The sequence below is a fragment of the Phaenicophaeus curvirostris genome, chromosome 17 (assembly GCF_032191515.1).
Source record: "Phaenicophaeus curvirostris isolate KB17595 chromosome 17, BPBGC_Pcur_1.0, whole genome shotgun sequence".
Lineage (NCBI taxonomy): Eukaryota > Metazoa > Chordata > Aves > Cuculiformes > Cuculidae > Phaenicophaeus > Phaenicophaeus curvirostris.
The window spans coordinates 10,386,308-10,404,216 of NC_091408.1; the positions used below are offsets into that span (position 1 = coordinate 10,386,308).

The 17,909-nt window shown below is 46.4% G+C and overlaps 1 protein-coding gene across 22 annotated transcripts in view; it reads right to left on the reverse strand.

The window, feature by feature from the left end:
• Positions 1–17,909, reverse strand: part of FBRSL1 (fibrosin like 1) — a 537,563-nt gene that overhangs the window by 39,524 nt on the left and 480,130 nt on the right. The gene's annotated exons all lie outside the window — the stretch shown is intronic.

Here is a 17,909-nt window from a genome sequence, read left to right on the forward strand (position 1 = left end):
AAAAGTCCACTCTTCCTCTAAATATACCCACTATAAAGATAAGAAAACTAGACTGTGTCGCACATGCTGTGTTGAATCACATGTATTAGCTACTGATAATAAAAGTTCTACAACAGAGGAGCTTTTCTTCAGTTCCTAACTTGTCAATACTTGAGAAATTATGGTTGTTTCCACTCCCCGTACCAGAAGCCGTTGCATTGAAATATTCAGAAAAATCTTTTCTGTCTTGCCTGGCTCAACAAGAGACAAACTTTGAGAACACCACAGCATGTGAAGGACAGTGTCGAAGTGTGCTCAAGAAGGAAAATGTGAGGGACAATTGGCTTTTCCTTCAAAACAGGACGAGTGGCCTGGTATAAAATACGGGAAAGAAAAGAGTATTTCACCACACCGCAGACGGCAAACTCCTTCAGCATGACATCACAGTGTGTGAAACACAGCTGCAAAGCTCCTTCCAGCTTTCTCCTCTGATGAAGTGTGAATTCTTTAATGGGCAGCAGAAATTTTGGAAATACTTTGGTGCCGGAAATGCTTGAGGATAATGTAAGATCTGGCATCTAGTAAGATCTAACAGAGGAACATTGTGTTGTGCAGTGCAAGGTTGTGCATTACTACCCCTTAGTAATGAAAAGGTACCCTTGAATCTCTTCTTGGATGAGAGTTTATGGCTGTGGAAAGAACTCTCACAAGGCTGGACGGTGTTGGATGGTGCAAGGCTGCACTGGCTGCTGTGATGACAGTCTCAGTGTGCAAAAAGCCTGAAAGGGTAACTCAAGACTTGTAAATCCAAACACTTCTCTTTACCTCTCTTCCCTCTGGCTCCTTAGAATCCCTTGACATCCACCATAATGACTCTGCAATGACTCTTAGGCATAAGGACAACAATTTCTACAAGGCTGCTGCATGGAAGTGGTACCTTCAGCTGCAGGTTCCTAAGCCCATGGGAGACACCTCTGATTCTGACACACACAAGGACTGTTCACTGTGGTCAGTCAGTAGAGCACTCAAGTGCCCTAACAAACTGATGTATTTGGCTGTCTTGGTGATGGAATTCGCTGGGAGCAAACCCACAATGCTCGCAAGCCCCATGTTATCCTCTGAGCTGGAACTGGACAGGCACTGCCACAGTACTAACGTCCGTCTTGGGCAGCAAAAAAAGTACAGATTCAGACATCTGTAAGAATAATCACAGACACAAAACTGCTGCATATTTTTACTTGAGAATTGGGTGAAAGAAAGAGACAAATATCTGGGCTTAGCCTGCAGATACTTTCCCAAGACAGTAATTGCTGCATAATTCATATTCTTGTTTTCACATGTTTCCCATGTGTACCAGCAACCCTACTGAATTCATTCTAAGTTTTTCCTTCAAGTCTTCTCCATGTCACAGTTTTTCCAAACAGCAGAAACACAAACAAGCAGAAGCCCAGCACTAAGCAGCAACTCAGGTTTGGCAAATTTCTGTATCCCAGATTCTGCACATTAGGAGGGGAAGATGGGGTCCAAGCTAATTCTTGAGAGCTTTCACTCCATATAAGCACAGCAGACAACATCTTTCACTCAGGACATCAGTACTTCCCTCCAAGCAGTTCACTGTGAAGTTGGAATCGAGCCTTCATATCTCTACCTAAAGCCACTTGCTACCCACCAACTCGAGATCACAGCAACTGGAGGAGTGCTGCCCACCACATGAGGCAAGGCTTATATAAATAGTAAGTATTTGCAACTGATAGGAAATCTCAGCACAGTTAGAAGCAATTTATGGCTTCCACACCAAAGAGGCTCACAAAGAGAGTGGCAGTGATGATGCAGGTCCTCAACTCAGTCTTTCAGCAATGTTTTGAGGCACTTTGCTCACATTAAACTAACTGCAGATACCATGTTAGATTCTTGCAGGGAGGGGATTCTTTCTTTTAAGAAATGCATTTGTTCTAATGGACCTCAAATGGTTAATCAATCCAATGATTACGAATGAAATTCCTCATCTCCCAGCGGGCAGAACCCACATTCTGGTGCCACTGGTTTTGCTTTTGAGGACACAATATGGTTTTATTTTTGAGGACAACACTCCAAACTGCCGGCGGTTAGTTTCAGGGAACCACCCCCTCCCACATTAACATATTCATTTGCAAAATCTATCACATATGTTGCGTGCAAACTGGCTGAGAGTTTGATTCAGCTCTGACAGCACGAGTGCCTCTAGCCCAAATATCTGAAAGTAATAAAATCCACAGTATCCTCCCGATTCTTCCTGCTAACAGTGAACTGACCTATATTCACTTTGCACTGTCAATAGTGGAGAACCTACAACAAATACATAACCACAATTACAGACAAAACAGAAGGAACATCAGTTTCCGACATGTCTCAGCTTTAGTGTGCTTTACCCTTAGCCTGAAGTAAGGATCTAATCCTAAATCCAGTATTTTGCCTTTCCACTAATTTTCTGCTGTAACCAGAAGGCAAATGGTAAGTCCTGTTCAGCCCTCAGATTCAACCATGACAAGGACGACAGGTGAAGCTGGAGGACCCAGGGCCCTTATGTCAATGCGAGGCAAGACTGCAGAAGAGAGCAGACCTGTCCAGCTGGGCTGCTGTGCACACACCACACAGCATCCTCATCCCTCTGCCCTGCCTTCTTATTTTCCCAGCCACACCCATATTCATTTCGTTGGGTATCTATCCAAATTGCAACAGCATCTCTTTGTCTTACACAGAGTTACGTGCCTCTTGCCAGAAGATACGATAATGTAACGCTGGTCCATGCCAGGTCTTTGGACTTCACAGTGGGATAATCATCACATGAAAAACGCAAGCAGTAGTGTTTTTGTTGCAGGCCATGCTCATGGCTAATGGAAATGATGCGACTATCATACCCAACCTTATGATCGCTCCACAAAATGAAATTAGGCCAGAAGGGACAGAGCAACCATTATTTTATATATAGCCAAGGGAAGCAAGGAAAATTATGGACTAACCCCTTGAAGATAGGAGGTGTTTCTGCGTTTTTAAAAAGCTTTTCCCCAGGCGTTTGTTTGGCAGGCAGGGTGGCTCAGAGCCGGGCTATTCCCACACACCCTGTGCGCCCTAGAGCCATCAGGCTGCTGGAGGCTCGCAGTAGCTGCTCTGAACAGGTATTTTTCTTCCCATTAATTCATTAAAACCAAAGCCAGATTTCTCTTACACTCAGTGTCCCACATTTCTGGAAAATCCCGGCCTCTTCTAAGACCAAACACAACCAAGAGTAGCGGGAAGAAAGCAAAGATATTCCCCATCACAGAAGGAGGAAAAAGGCACAAGGGAGCAGTCAGGCTCTCTGATGCTACATCACATCTCCAGGGACTAAAGCTTTGCTGCATCCACAAGATAAATCCACCTTCTCCCCCTCTTCCCAAAGCAGTACAGAACAACTCCTGCATTACCAGTGCTGGATGCCAGTGAAGGTCTCACTTTTCTTCCTCATGTAAGGCATTTGCCACCCTTTCATTTTATAAATTGCCAGAACAGACATTTAAATGTTCAAGAGTAATCTGAACAGAGTATTCATGCCTTGGGCATTTTTATGCTCTACAAGGAGAGAACCAAAAGGGCCTCATTTAATACCTCCCTACAGCATTCCCCGTTCTTGCTCTTCCCTTGTGACTCTCCAAAGGCAAACTCTAAGCAGTTCAAGGCTCTTGCAACAGCCCAGCCCTCTCCTCTCCTTTTTTTAAGAGCAAGATGGGCTTTTAAAGCAAACCTCGCTGGCTGACTGGAACAGGTGGTGGGAATCCTTCAAAGAAGAAAAAAATATTATTTGTAACTAATAAAAAAGCACCTGTGGGAGTCACTCGGATGGCAGGCACGTCTGCTGCTTCCGTGTGCTTCAGTGGCTCCCTCGGCACCCCCACACCAGAACTGTGGGACAGAATAAACAATCTCCGTACGCCTCCACCCTACATCTCCAAGAATGCCAAGGACCTGGGTGGCTCTCCCTGCTTCACAGGGGATTTTACACACATCACACCACTCCCAGAGCCTAATGGGCTAGGCCAAGGGCTGCGCCTGTCTTCTGCTCTGGATTTTGAGATCTAGCTTTACGTATCCAGCAGAAGCCTCTGTCATCTTCTCCAACATACATAATACATCCAACGTTTGAACAAAGTTTTGTGCTAGATAAAACAGGTGGACCTGCAAAACTTGTCCTTGGGGCTTTTGCTCTTTAATAAAACCCTCCCCTACAATAACTTTCTAGTCCTGAGCCCTTGAAAGAAACGCCACAATATGCTGAGGCTAACCATGTAGCTTAATCTCTTGCTTTATAATTGACATGTAAAGAATTCTAACTCGAAAAGGACCCCCAGGGCACGGCTGCCAAAAGCTGGGTTTGCTGCCTGGCACTTTCAGACAGTGGCTCTCCTAGAAAGTAGGGAAAGAACTGCAGCCCCAAGACAGCAGCTCGCTCCCCACCTCCCGTCTCCAGCTGTGCTGTCCACCTTTCTTCTTCCCTTACTGTCAAAACTGAAGATGGGAGAGGTGACAAGCAGGAAAAGCACGGCCAAGACTGAACAGTGAGAATTCAAAGTACTCTTCCCATGCTCCAAAGTGCTGTTATGGCTGTTCCCTGTGTGCAGGGAATTAGGATATGGTCCCCATTCCAGCTACGAGCAAAGGAAGCAGAGGAATAGATTTGCTGTCTGTGGAGATCTCAGGTACTGCTTCTCTTCTGCATCAGCTGGCAAGCACAAGATACAGAAATATCCACGGTTAAGAGCAAATACTGCAATCCAGGTTTATCTGGATGTGATCTAAGAGACGCTTCTCTGTGATGTGGCCAATGCAGTTGTTAAAAGGAGTTAAAAGGAAGAGATATTTCTTCCTATGGAGGAGAATCAGGAAATTAAACCTGGACTTGACTCAGATCTGCCTCCTTTCTCATAAGGGTTTCTCTCCACAAAGAGGAGGTGGTAGTGGGCTTGAATAATCTCCAAATACGATTTCCCTTTCCTCCAGAAATAATTTATAGAGAAAAAAGGTCTGAAGTCACGGCAATCTTCTACATATATGGCACATTCTGGAACTCTGGGTTTTTCCCTGTTTCTTTGTTTCTACAAACTGACTTCGGCTGTTCACAACCTGCACTGAAGCCGTTTCACGATGCACAAGCCCACCCGTCCCCACGCACAGCAGCTGGTGACGCCTGCACATATGTTTGGTGACACGTTATCACTGAACAGCTCTTCAGCAGCCAGCCCACAGCAGTGCCAGAAAATCTATTTAGTTCGTAAGTCTACAAAACCTGGCATATGTCTTTACCCAGTCTGAAACTTCCCTGCAGTATTTACACACCTTCCAAAGAACCACAGAAACATTTCTCACTATACGGTCAAGCTCTACTAGTCACATACCAGCACCGGCATCCCGAAGAAGGACTGTATCACAAACAAGCGCCCACCTCAAGTACCTTTGGGGTATTCAGCATGTTGTGGCTGTACTGAATTAGTTTCTGACCTGATAAGAGAACAATTTATTCAATCGTGTTATAGAAATATTTTCCTTATGGCCAAACTTCAGAAATATTCACCCTCCGATATTCAGGTTGGTTTTTCTAAGAGTTAAGGATCATAAAGTAGCCACGTGTTTAAACAAGAGGTCATTATCCACCAGCTCCGAGGTTCAGTGCAAGCTTCTAAGCAAAGAGCAATTTGAAAACAGAGCTGTTAAAGCACCAGCAGTCATTTAGAGTAGTTTAAGTTTCTGTTTTACTGATTTTTCTGGCAAAGATTCATAAGGCTATCAAATTAGCATCTAGATATCTTGTTGAGAGGAGTAAAGTCAATAACCTAACGGGCCCATTTCATTTCTCTTCACTGCTGCAATTGTACAACTCCAGCGATACTCAGACCTGAAAGCAAAGGACAGAAGGACAATGGCCTATAGAAGATGCCAAGCGTCCCTCTTTTGTGTGCCACGCAGCAGTCCAACAGATGAGATTGGAGAAAGAGGAATCAGAAGGAACTGTTTCTATACAAGATGCCCTAATATCAAAGGTTTAACACTAACTTCTTGCTCCCCAACACAAATATATGAAGGGAGATCTTTCAAATGTGCAAAGTCAGCAAGAGATAAAGCAGGAGTTTGACCCAAACAAATTACACAGTTCACTTGCACCATAACCTGGAAGCTTTTCAGGACCAACAACAGCAACTAACCAAACTAACAACTCTTTGTAGAGGTATCTCCTTTACCAAATACCAACCTTCTCAGTCTCTCTAGCTTCATCTACCTAACGTGGTAGGAAGAGAAGCTCCTCCACAAGCCTCCTGACTTTCCCCCTCCTCCACCTCTGGACTGTACCATCATTTTCAACATTGCTTTGTGCTTCACTTGGCGCTCCATGTCACCAGACCGGTCAAGCCCACAGATGGATGGAAAGATGCTTTCCATTTCCACCTCTGGAAAGGGGCAGATGTGGTAGGAAAAGCCCTGCAAACTCCCCTCGTTCCCTTTGAAACCTGAGGAGAACAGATGAGCAGCACATTTGAAATTAATTACAGCAAAACCTACTGCATTGTTCTCTCCTCCCCTTCCTTTTTCCCCTGACCCTCTCATCGCAGAGCTTTCACTGAAATCTCTGTGGTGTGTATATTTTCCTAAAGTTGCTGAGGCCAAAATGGTACAACCGAGACATTCACAGAAGTCAAAGAAAGTGCAGAGCCAGGTTAGCGAGCAGGGGTACAATAGTTCCTTAAGAGTAAGCGTCTCCCCCGCCGCCACCCCCCTCCTCCTAAACCTTCCGTCTCTAATGAACCTTTGGTGTCCGTCCACAAAAAACAAACATCAATCAGGCAACAGGCTGTTCCTTTTCCCCTGTTGCTAGTCTGAAATAACAGTCATCCCCCGCTGGGCTGGGAACGCCACTTCCCTCTCCAGCACACATACGGGATAATAAGGGGGGGGGTGAAGGAGGGAGGAAAACCCGCTCCGAGGTGCCAGAATACACAGCAATCCGTGCCTTTCAGAGCCAGAGAAAACTTGGGAACACAACAGCTTTTGATTCCTCCTGCCCCAGTGGGCATGTTAATTATTTAATAGTTGGCTTGTGAATTGGTGGTGGTGGTAGAAACAGGGTGGAAGGGAAATTGGGCCCTTCCCCCCCCAACCTCAGTCCCCTCCCTGCTTGGGTGGAGTAGTGCGTGCGCGCACACACACACGCTCGGAGCTGTGTCCTCCCTCCACGGCTCTCACAAGACCCTCCTTGTGGGCTTACGACCACAACAGCCACAGAGAGCATGGGATGGCATCTGGATCAAATGAGTTATGGGGCAAAGAAATGCATGCTGTCTGCTCTCCGGCTGGAGGATAATACTCTTCTCGGATTATGACTGGGGGAAGGGCACTTTGCAGTTTATTTTGGATTTTGACAGAGTTGGAAAGGGAGCCGCAAATCACAGATCAGCTTATGATCTGCAACCAGGGATATCGAGGTGTCCGAAGCAACGCGTTGGAAGGAGCGTGGGGAAAAGCAGAATGTAACTACATCTCATTTGGATGGAGAGGACTCACAGATGTTAGGAATATTTTTCATCAACAGCTTTCCTGGCACTGCTTGTGGTGGAATCCACAACCTTGACGGCTAGCTGAATAAGAAAGTGCTGGCAAGCTCCTGTCTGCATGCAGGCAATTTGCAATGCTGCCAGTCAATATTTCAGTGAAAACAAAATTGCCAGGATCATATTAAAAGAGGGGAAAAGGGAAAATAAAACAAAACAAAAACCAGCCTTCCCTTTTAAGTGAAACTCTGACATGACCTGATGGGAAAGACTCTCCCAAATCACATCACGTTCTTTGTTTGTTTAAAATGAACCCACTGTGATGGGAACCCTGCCGTGAGCACGCGGAGGCAAGCCCGCCAGCACCAACAGAAGCGGATTCAGCAAGAAGTGGCTTTAGACAGGGACACCTGGGTGGCATGTTTAGTACAGGCCTGCAGGAAATGATGCAGAAAGAGGTTTATAGTTGTGTCCATTTGGTGGAGGAAATGTATGCAGCTGGCACAGGCCTGAGCCAAAAACCTGGACCCAGTCCTCTTCAGCTGTTGGGAAGAGAGGGGAAGGGCAGGTAGGAAGGGAGAGCTTCTGCAGCAGTGTTTTCCAGTCTGGGTCTGGATGTAGCCACGCTGGTCTCCTCTTAGTTTATAATAACTGTATTCTTGAGAAAGACAGCAATCAGCATAGCCCAGGCAGCATCTCTCCACCAGCCCTGAGATGACTGACAGACTCTCAGGAGCATCAATGCTCCTGGTACAGCTCCTACCACCACCTGCAGTATCTTCAGAGTCTCCCTGAATCTTTCCTGCCTCCATGGCTTGAAAATAGTCCTCTGCTGCTCACAACCACTGGCCCTAGGCCCTCCTCTCCCCTAGCCTCAGGACTCAGCTTGGCTGACTATGGTGCCACTGCCAGTGGGGAGTCCTCCGATGTTTCCTTCAGGCTGCTCTACAGCATGTACACTGGAATGACATTAAAGGGCCAGAGATTGGCTGATAATGCCAAAATATTTCAGGCCAAAAGGTACATTATGCTCAGAGAATTTGTTTGTTGATCCAATGAAAGGTATAAACCAATCTGCTCCACTTTGGATATTAAATTTATCAGTACAGAATGTAATGGACATATTGTAGTTGTTGGTTTCAGGTTCCGAGCTCCACTTTAAAGACTGGTTCAACAATAAAAATAATGACAACTTATGACAATGTTCATTACTGTATAAACATTCAAGGCTCACACTGTAAACTTCTTCCTCCAGCCTTTAGCTCTGTATTATATCAGGTTGTCTCTGCTCAGCTTGCACTGTGAGTGCCTCTCACTGTGCCCAGAGAAGACCAGCCGCTTAGGAAAGCAACTGGCCAGGGAGAGCTTAACTGTTTGGAAGCCAAATCACACAGTACTGAGAAAATTAAAATGTCAGCTGCTTCATCCAACAAGGCTGGCCCTTTCCTGCCACTCTGCTTTGTGGACGGCTTCCCAGGGAGCAGGCTCTGGCTTTGCTTTTGCAGTTTAACATCCAAAAGTCAGTTCAGTTTGAGGTGGATTTACAAACTCCAATATGATCTTTGTCAATGCTGCCTGGTCCTACGCTTCCCAAGATGTCACAAGGACTCACAGGACTGAAGGGACAAACTCTTCCATGGGTTTCATGTCAGAAGACTGATCTCTCTCAATATTGGATATAGCAACACAGAACAAACTAAGCAGACACCAGCAGCAGATGCAGGTTCATAGATGCTTGCTTATTACCAAACCTCACTCCAGCTGAGACTTAAACAGCCTCCTTTATGCAAAATGGGAGAGCGAGCAGAATTGAAGGAAACTGGCAATTACACAATTTTATTTCCCTCCTAGCCCATTCGCTTTTCATCAGGTGGCTCTGTGCTCACATACGAACAGTGCTTATGAGCGCTAAGTTAAGTACAAAGCCAGCTTGATACTTTCCTTTCACTGGGAGAAGTCTGTGTGCTTTTCTAGACGCGGTGGAAGAGCACAGTGAACACATTCTTTTATATTATTTTGAAATCCCCAAGAATATCTGAGGAACATGGACTTCCAGGCAGCAGCCATCCCTCTTCTCCAAGGCTGCACCTCTCCTGAACGTGATGCTGGTCGGAATCAGATGTCAGGGTCTCAGTTTAACCCCTGCACTGGGAGTTACCTCTATGGCTCCATCTGCAATCTTCTTTCTCATCTTAAAAAAAAAAAATCCAAACAACTCATTTTTCCTAACATCTCTACCCACACTCTAGTAGCTTGACTGGTGAAAAACCCACCATCTAACAGTGCTAGAAGATCAGCGCAATCAGGTTTTCCCAGCTTTGCCGCTCACCTTGCTGATACCTTTTAAGAATGTATCTCCAACAGGCAAAAAGTTAATGTCCATTTCATTGGAGAGTCTGACTATTCCCTTATGAATAAGCCTTAAGGAATTTATTAGTGAAGAAACCAATATGTTTCTTCAAAAACTTAATAGGGTTCCATAAAAATTACTTCAATAACTTTTAAAATTTAATGGCAAACGAGAACCTTTCCACAGGCTTTTTGAACTGTCCGACAAAATCCCATAGCGAGGATATAATTCTGCAATAAATTTTGCAGGATGGTTAAAAAAAATATAGAAAGCTTTTAATTTCCTATTACCTCCTGTAAGACTCTGCCATCAATTTAGAGCAAATAAATGAACTAAAAGCAGTGCAGTCACTTTTCTGACCCAGCGATTTACAGGAAAATATTTACTGTTTGGGGAAGAACCCAACAAGCAAGAACAAGTACCCTTTTCAGAATCACAGACACGCAGACATTGAACGCTATGCCAAGTCCTCCTCTCTCATACATTGATGTAAACCCAAATAAATCCAGTGAAGTCAATGGAGTCAGTATGGCTTTACCTGGCTGAATTGAGCCCAGGAGCTGGGGCCGAGCACACAGAGCAATGCATAGGGATGGAAAGCCTCACGCTGTGAGTCCCTGGGCAGCTCGGAAGCAACATTAACAGGCTCCGCAGGGAACTGTGTTCAGTGCTTGTTAGCAGGAAGGATGGCCAGTGAAGCACAGAGGTGAGAGAGGTGGCAAGCACGTGTGTGCACGGCTCACGCAGTTATTAAAGGAAAAAATGGCAAGAACTCTGTGGGCTGAAAGCAAGCCCTTAACCTGGCTTCCCTCCTCTCCTCCCATGGGACAGGACCAGAGAGCTACATCACTTACAGCAGTGATTTCAAATGAAGCAAAAATAAAACAAAACAAAACTCCTCAAAATGCCCCAAACCATAGCATGACCTGCCTGCCGCAGGCTGACTGCGATAGGAGGGTTCTGCTCACCAGCCACATCCCTGCCCTGGGAGAAAGGCCTCGGTCTCTGGGGGATGGTGACAGGACAGAGAGAAGCAGCGAGATGCTGGCAGCATCCTCTTTTCCTGAAGTCTCTGCTGGTGGATGCTGGGGCCTCGCTGGGACTTACAGACCCCATCAGCATCACACACAAATGAGTAACCAGATCCATTTGCAATTAAACAGCACGCCTTGGTTTCATTGATCACTCCCATTGATTGCCCAGAAGGAAACACAAGCCGACCTGGGATCAGATCCAGCTCCCCCCTGCCCCAGCCTCCTTACCCCCCATTGCCTCATCAAATTACTTCTGTATCGCCAGGTTGCCCTGCACGGAGCCCAGGTTACCGTGTCACTGGGAGTCCCTGATGGGCTGTTACAGTGCACAGGACAGCTGCCCATCAGTACCTGTCAAACCGCTTCACCTGAACGGAAACACAGAGCACAGGGCGGAAAACAGCACGGAAAGGAAAGCTTAAAAAAACCAGACCAAGCCTAGTACAGTGCAGCGCACACCTCCAGCTCGGGGCTGAGAAGGAGAAGGACTCTCCTTCATGATGAGCCTCCCCGTTTGAATGGGGCTGTGGCGTGCTCAGACCTGTGCGAGGGGTGTGGACACTGCCCCTCGCGCCCCACGTTGGGGCCGTTGGCACAAAAGGGGAAGCAAGTTCATACCTAACGTTTTATTTCCTAAGAAACCGAAGCTTTACAAAAACTCACATGAATAAAACATGTCTCTGTGGTATTTTAAAAGCAGAATCGAGAAGATCTGATAGCTTTGTGGGGGTTGGAACTGCTGCTCTTAATATCACCACTCCACAGCGTCTTCCTCGTGTTGAGCTACAACCCGAACCAGCCTCCTGCCATCCTGGACCATGGCTGGGAACAGAGCTTACCTGCTTGGCTTTCACCACTCCAGAAAACAGATAAGCAAATGATAAGCCAAGAGCAAAATGACAACAACTTTTGAATGTCCTTTAGAAGTCTGGGCAACATAAACTACTGCATGCATTTGGAGGGAATTCTTTTTCTCTCTTGTTTTGTTCTGATTTTCAGTTTGATGGTCCTTTTATCTACTTTCCCATGAACCAAGAAAAGCTAGAATGTGCCTACTCAATCAATATGAGTTTGTGCTGGTGCATTCCGGACCTGTATTATTTTGCTTTTACAGTTTATTTTAAATAAAAAGTATAATTAAAGAAAATAAACCACCCACTTCATAACATTTATACAACGAAGACTTTTATTTATTTTATTTACGTTTTGGTGGGCAAGGCACAGCATGCAGTTAGCTTTCCCTGATACTTAACAAAGCCGCATTTGAAATTTGAAGTCTTTAAGGAAATGAACAAATTCTGCAGAGGAAGGGCAGTTGAGCAAAGAGACTTCTTACATTACCCTTGGTAATTGTGCGTATATGATTCTGCGTGACTCTCTCTCCTCCAAAAACATATCCATGACTTGGATGCTTTAAATCAAAAAGCAATTTCAGTCTGTAATACTCAAATAAATAATTAAACACATTTTATCTCCTACAGTATTGCTTCTATTCATTCTAATCCCACTGACAGGAATGCGGCAACATACCCCACATCCTTAAAATAACAGCACAAAACACAAGACACGGACCAGAAGGCCTGGAAATGTTTATAATCCAACTTTTCAACTCTCTTGGCTGCAGCCTGAAGTGACAAAGAAAGCTCTATGCTGGCTCACTTGAGGGAGACAAACTGGGAGAAAGCTGTGCAACCCGCATGGCAAACACTGCAAGCAAAACCTTCTGCCTGCAGGAGACAACTCTGCTATTGGAGGAATACAACACTCAATTTGTGTGGAAGTTAATAAATTATCCACTTTTGCAGTCTAACTGAGTTTTATGAAGTTAACTGGGTAGTGTGGTTAAGGTGAATGGTCTCTCCTGCTTGTGCATTGTACTTTCACAGACAGCTGCTATGGATGGGGATGGCTGTATCCTGAACTACTGTTAAATACATTTAACGTAGCTAACGGGGGAGACAGAGCGCACTCCCATTCCCAAAGAGAAGGCTGTGAGCTTGCCAGAGACTGAAAAATCAGAAAACTGAAAGGAGACTGGAACACTGCACTTAACCGCATTCTTTTCTGTGTTTGGTTTTGTATCGAAATGTGGCTAAGTGGCTGCAACTTGGGTGATTATCTTGGTTACCCACATTGTTTGAAAATCAAATTCCTGCTCCTTCCCAGGCCACTGTATAATTATAGATATGCATATGCACTGCTCATCCAAGCAGTGACAAAACCAGATAGAATGTTTCCAAAACAGGATGCTGGGATGGGTTCACATGCTGGATTTAGTGGTAGTTCAGGGTATCCAGTATTGCCAACCCCCCAAGCATTTACAAATCACAAAGCATCTTTAAGAGGAGGTTAAAGACAAAGTACTTGGGCTTCTTTTCAACTGCCTGCTGGCTTTGAAGCACAGAAGAATCAGAGTTGCAGGCTTTTCTCTGTGGCCAGAAAGACTAAAGCCTTGCTTAAACCCCTGAAATTAAAGCTTAGATTCTTGTACAAGCCCCTGAGGGCCTGGGTCTTGCGGAAAAACACAGAATAAGGTAAGACTGTGATAAAATCACAAGAGATGCAACGTGGGGAGTAGAGCAGCTGCAGAGCATCCCGAGCACTCTATCAATCACAGCAATGCAGTTGTTACCTAAATAAACACATTACTTTATTATTACAGACGCTGCTGTGGAAGTTTTTGCATGCCTGCAGTTACGGTGGACTCTTGTCCAAAGACTGAGCTATAAATCATCGCCCCTCTCAAGTTCACTGACTGTGCAGGTAATCACACACAGGACACTGTCCTCATCAACATGTAACCAGAACCTGGGGTTAAAACTGAGATCGAGAGACAGGAGGCATCTCCACTTCTCTGGCACCTTGGACCCCAGGAAATGGGGAGAAGTTATGATATTGTTCCTGATTTCTATTCAGGTAAAACACGGCTGATTGCCTGACCAGGTGCAGCAAGACCTTCTTCTCTGTGCCTATGCAGATCTTCTTGCAGCAGAAAGCTCTACAGCCTGGCACTGTAGGTAGAGGCCCTGAAGGAGAGATGCCCTTGATCACAGGAGGTGCCACCCCAGCCTAGACCAGTCCCTGACTCTGACAACTGGAGAGGGAGAACCAGAGGTAAAACAAAGCATGGAGGCAGCACAGCGAGCACTGGAGACACTGGGCTCTTGAATTCCCCATCAGCGCTGAGCAACCGTTAAGCTGTGCTCCTGCAAACCTGCACTGAGCATGGTATTTTGAGCTCAGCTGTGTTCGGGTTGTTTTCTGCTTCACCAGGCACTCACAGGTTCCTCCTGGAGAGCTGACTTGCTGCCCTCCTGTCCTGCCCCTGCCCTGCTGCCCCTCCTTTCCCCTCTCACCCTATCTCACAGTAATAAACATCAGTTTTTAACAGTGTGTCCTACACTGGAGGTTTTGTAGTTTCAGCTTTTAAAGTGATTTAGTGTGACAGTTTAGTGCTGAATTAAAAAAAAAAAAAAAAAAAGGAAGAGAAGCAGCAGTGAGAAAAAGGACAGACAGTCCCCTTAAGGCAACAACATTATGGAGCAGTGATCTCAGAGGAACAAGGGTTCTTCTCTTGTTCAGATGTGCTTGTCAGGGCTCAGTGTCATCTCTGAACAAGAAATCTCTCTTGCTGGCCCAAGGCACAGTTTTGTGGTCAAGAGGACAGAAAATAAAGGGAAGGAACTTCAAAGAGCCATAAGCTGCATTAGCCCGCTGGGGCGGGTGGCTGCGGTGCATCCCATGGCTGACAATTATGACCTGCACACCGAGAAAGCTTGCCTCCCTCTTGTCAGAGGGATAAGACACAGGCTGTGAGCTTTAGAGCTTTGAGGATGTGTACAGTTCATGATGAAAGATAGCACTTCAAAGCCCTCTGCCTAGAAACCCAGGGAGAAGTGAGAGCGGAGGGTAAGCAATCTTTTTTTTTTTCCTGGGGGGGTGCATATGCGGGGGAAGGATAAGACTTATTTTCACTGCCATTTATTATTGCCATGAAAATGAAGCCTTGCACTGTTTATGGAATCTCTCATTAAAAGGATCTCTTGATAAATCGCTTGATAAACATTCATTAATTAAGTCTCTCAGCGCACTTGGCCGACAAGCATTATTCCTCATTTTGCAGGAGGAAGAAGTGGAGACATGGAGCTCAGTGAGCCCCTAACCAGCCCAGGGCAAACCTGGGTCCTGGCCAGGCGCTCTGTGCCACCAGGCAGCTGGATTACACTGCTCTCTCCCTGTCCAGTCTGATTTTGATCCAATGATAGGAGCAATGTACTTGGCTTCAACAAACTTCAAAGCCCCTGTCCCTCCAGCTGCTGCCCAGCGTTCCCTGGGGCTGCAGAGCAGATGTGGCCAGCAGGTCTGGCTCTTCCACGGGCACACTGGCTGATGCCCTGAGGCTCCTGGAAGCCCCTTCCATCTGGCAGGTGGCATCTCCACACCCAAGGCCAGCCTGGGGTTAAGAACAGGGATAACTTTGCTGCTGTCCACCCTCTGCTCACTCTGCAATGGAGATTTTCCTCGCCAGGGGCCTCGGCCAACACTAAAGCCATTTAGGAACATCTGATTTCAGATGCCTGTTTCACCTTAACCACACCAGCGGCCAAGGGTTCAAAGGCTGGGGACGCAGCAGGTCTCCATGGTAGGAAAGGCATCCTCTCCCTCTCTTTCCCTGGCATGTAGCAGGTCTGCAGCAAATCCAGTGAGACCCACCAGGGAAGTCCGCTGTGGGAGGGAGCCAGCAACAGGAATGCAACACTCGAGTCTTTAAAGTACAAACCATTCCATCCCCACACACTTAAAAACACCATCACAGCAGGTAGGCAGAGATCCTCCCAGGGATTCCAGGGTGAACATATCTCTCGCTTCCCCAGCCCCACAAAGCATCTGCCCTCCTATCCATGACCCTCACTCCCTCTGCCTTCATCCACCCACTTGGAGACGAAGGGGCAGCGATGGATCCTGCCTTAGCCTACACCTCCCCTGCCCTGCACAGCACTTGCCCTTCAGAAACAGCAAAGGGATGGCGGGGAGATTCCTGTGAGAAAGGAGCCGCATGAGAGAGCAAACAGACCTTTATTATTTGTTTATCGATTTATTCACTGGGAGGATGGAACACCCGGCTCTTGGCAGCAAATGCCCTTGTAACTCTGCGCTGCAGTGACAAGTTGGCTAAACAAACGCTTTTCTATGTCAGAAAACAAAGACCTGTCAGCACAGCGAATTGGGGATTCTCTGCTTTTATTTTTGATTATTATTTCCTTACACCCAGGATTTAATCTCCTCTTCTCCTGGAAGCTCAAAGTGCCCCATTCAGCCTACTTCACAGCTGTGACTACCGAGGTCACCTCGGGTCACGACACCTCTCTCTGCCACATAATAGCGACCGGTCCCCAAAGTGGACATCTCTGCCGTGCATCTGTTGTTGCAGATGAACTGGTGTCAAAGGAGGAGCACGGCCGCGGCAGGGAGGGGGCGAGGACAAACCCTACCCAGAGAGCCCCAGACAAAGACGCTGCTCCTCAGGCCTTTTGTGGAGCTGTGAAATATGGTCAAAGGTTACGTTTTACAGCTGTTCCAGCCTCAAATAAGCGAAACCCGTCTATCTTAATACTTAATTGCACTGCTAAGCTGCTGATAAGCTAGGACGGCATAAAGCAAATACGGAAGGCCAAACACATCCCCAGGGAAAGTCTGTGGGAACAGGGGGAGTCGCGGCAGACAAAGAATCCACTTTATTGTGTTTTAAAAGCCCGGCTACCTTCCATAAAAGGTGTAGCATGGACGCTCAGATTTGCTAGTTAATATCTCTCCAAAAAGGCCACGAGTGTTTACAAAGGAAGGGCACAGTGCAAATGCCCACGGGAGAGGACGAGCACGTGCTGTGCTGCGTGTGTGTGCCCATCAGGAAACCGTGTTGAGCTAATCCCCTCCCCGAGCAGCCACCACGGCTCCAGCCCCAGAGAACGCGGGCCTTAAATCAACGCTCTTATCTCACAAAAGGAATTTAAGCGCAACGCTTTGAAAGTCACTTTCTCTCGGCCATATGGCATCACTGAGCCGGTGGTGGCTTCGCAGTGGCGTTCATTTGCATGTGCGAGAGACAAATCTGGCTCTTGCGTTGCGGGAGTGATAACAGGGCGAGGGGTAGAATTTAGCGCTGTTTGGGTTTCTGCACAAAATCTCGCCGAGGGAAATTTCTCTCACCTCTCGACACAAGTGCTGAACGCTGAGCTTGCCCGCGATCGCAGCCCATGCCGATCAGCAAGGCTCCACCAGGGCCAAGGTAAAAGAAGTCCAAGGCAAAAATCATGATGTGAACCCAGAGCTTCCCAAAGCTGGCAACATCTACTCCCACAGTAAACCAAACAAGAACAGGCTTCAGTTACAGGGATATAAACAGCAGTGAACACAGACTTAAAGACAGCAAATTTGCAGCCATTCACACATTTAACTTCCTGATAGGCAGGTATTTTGAAAACTCATGTTGCTGAGCTGCTCCATGATATGGAGGGGTGGGGGATCTCAGGCTTCAGCACGAGGAGGAGCCAACAAAGCTGTTATCGCTTCAACATAAGTCTCTCCAGCAGATCTGTGTGCCATGCATTTATGCAGGATGGCAAGGTTTTTGTTTTGCTGAGATAGTGCCGTATGGGCAATCTGGTTTGCCTTATCAGTGAGCCAAGGCTGAGAGAAGATGAATGCTCTTCCCTAGCATTTGTTTAAACTTCCCTCCTTCCTCCAGATAAAGCTGCATACTTTCGTAAAAATAATCTGCAAATGTACTAGCATAACGGGCTTGTCATCAGTTTCCACATTTGGAATTGAAAATCTGCAAAGCTTGGAAAGAAAGAGAATTCCCAATACCTACTGCTGCTAAAGAGCCCAGCTATAAACCGACCTGGATCCAGGTGGTGGAGCACACAACCTCCAAAACGCCTTTCCATAGCCAGCACCTACTCCTACAGAACTGCAAATTATACTTTTCTTGGC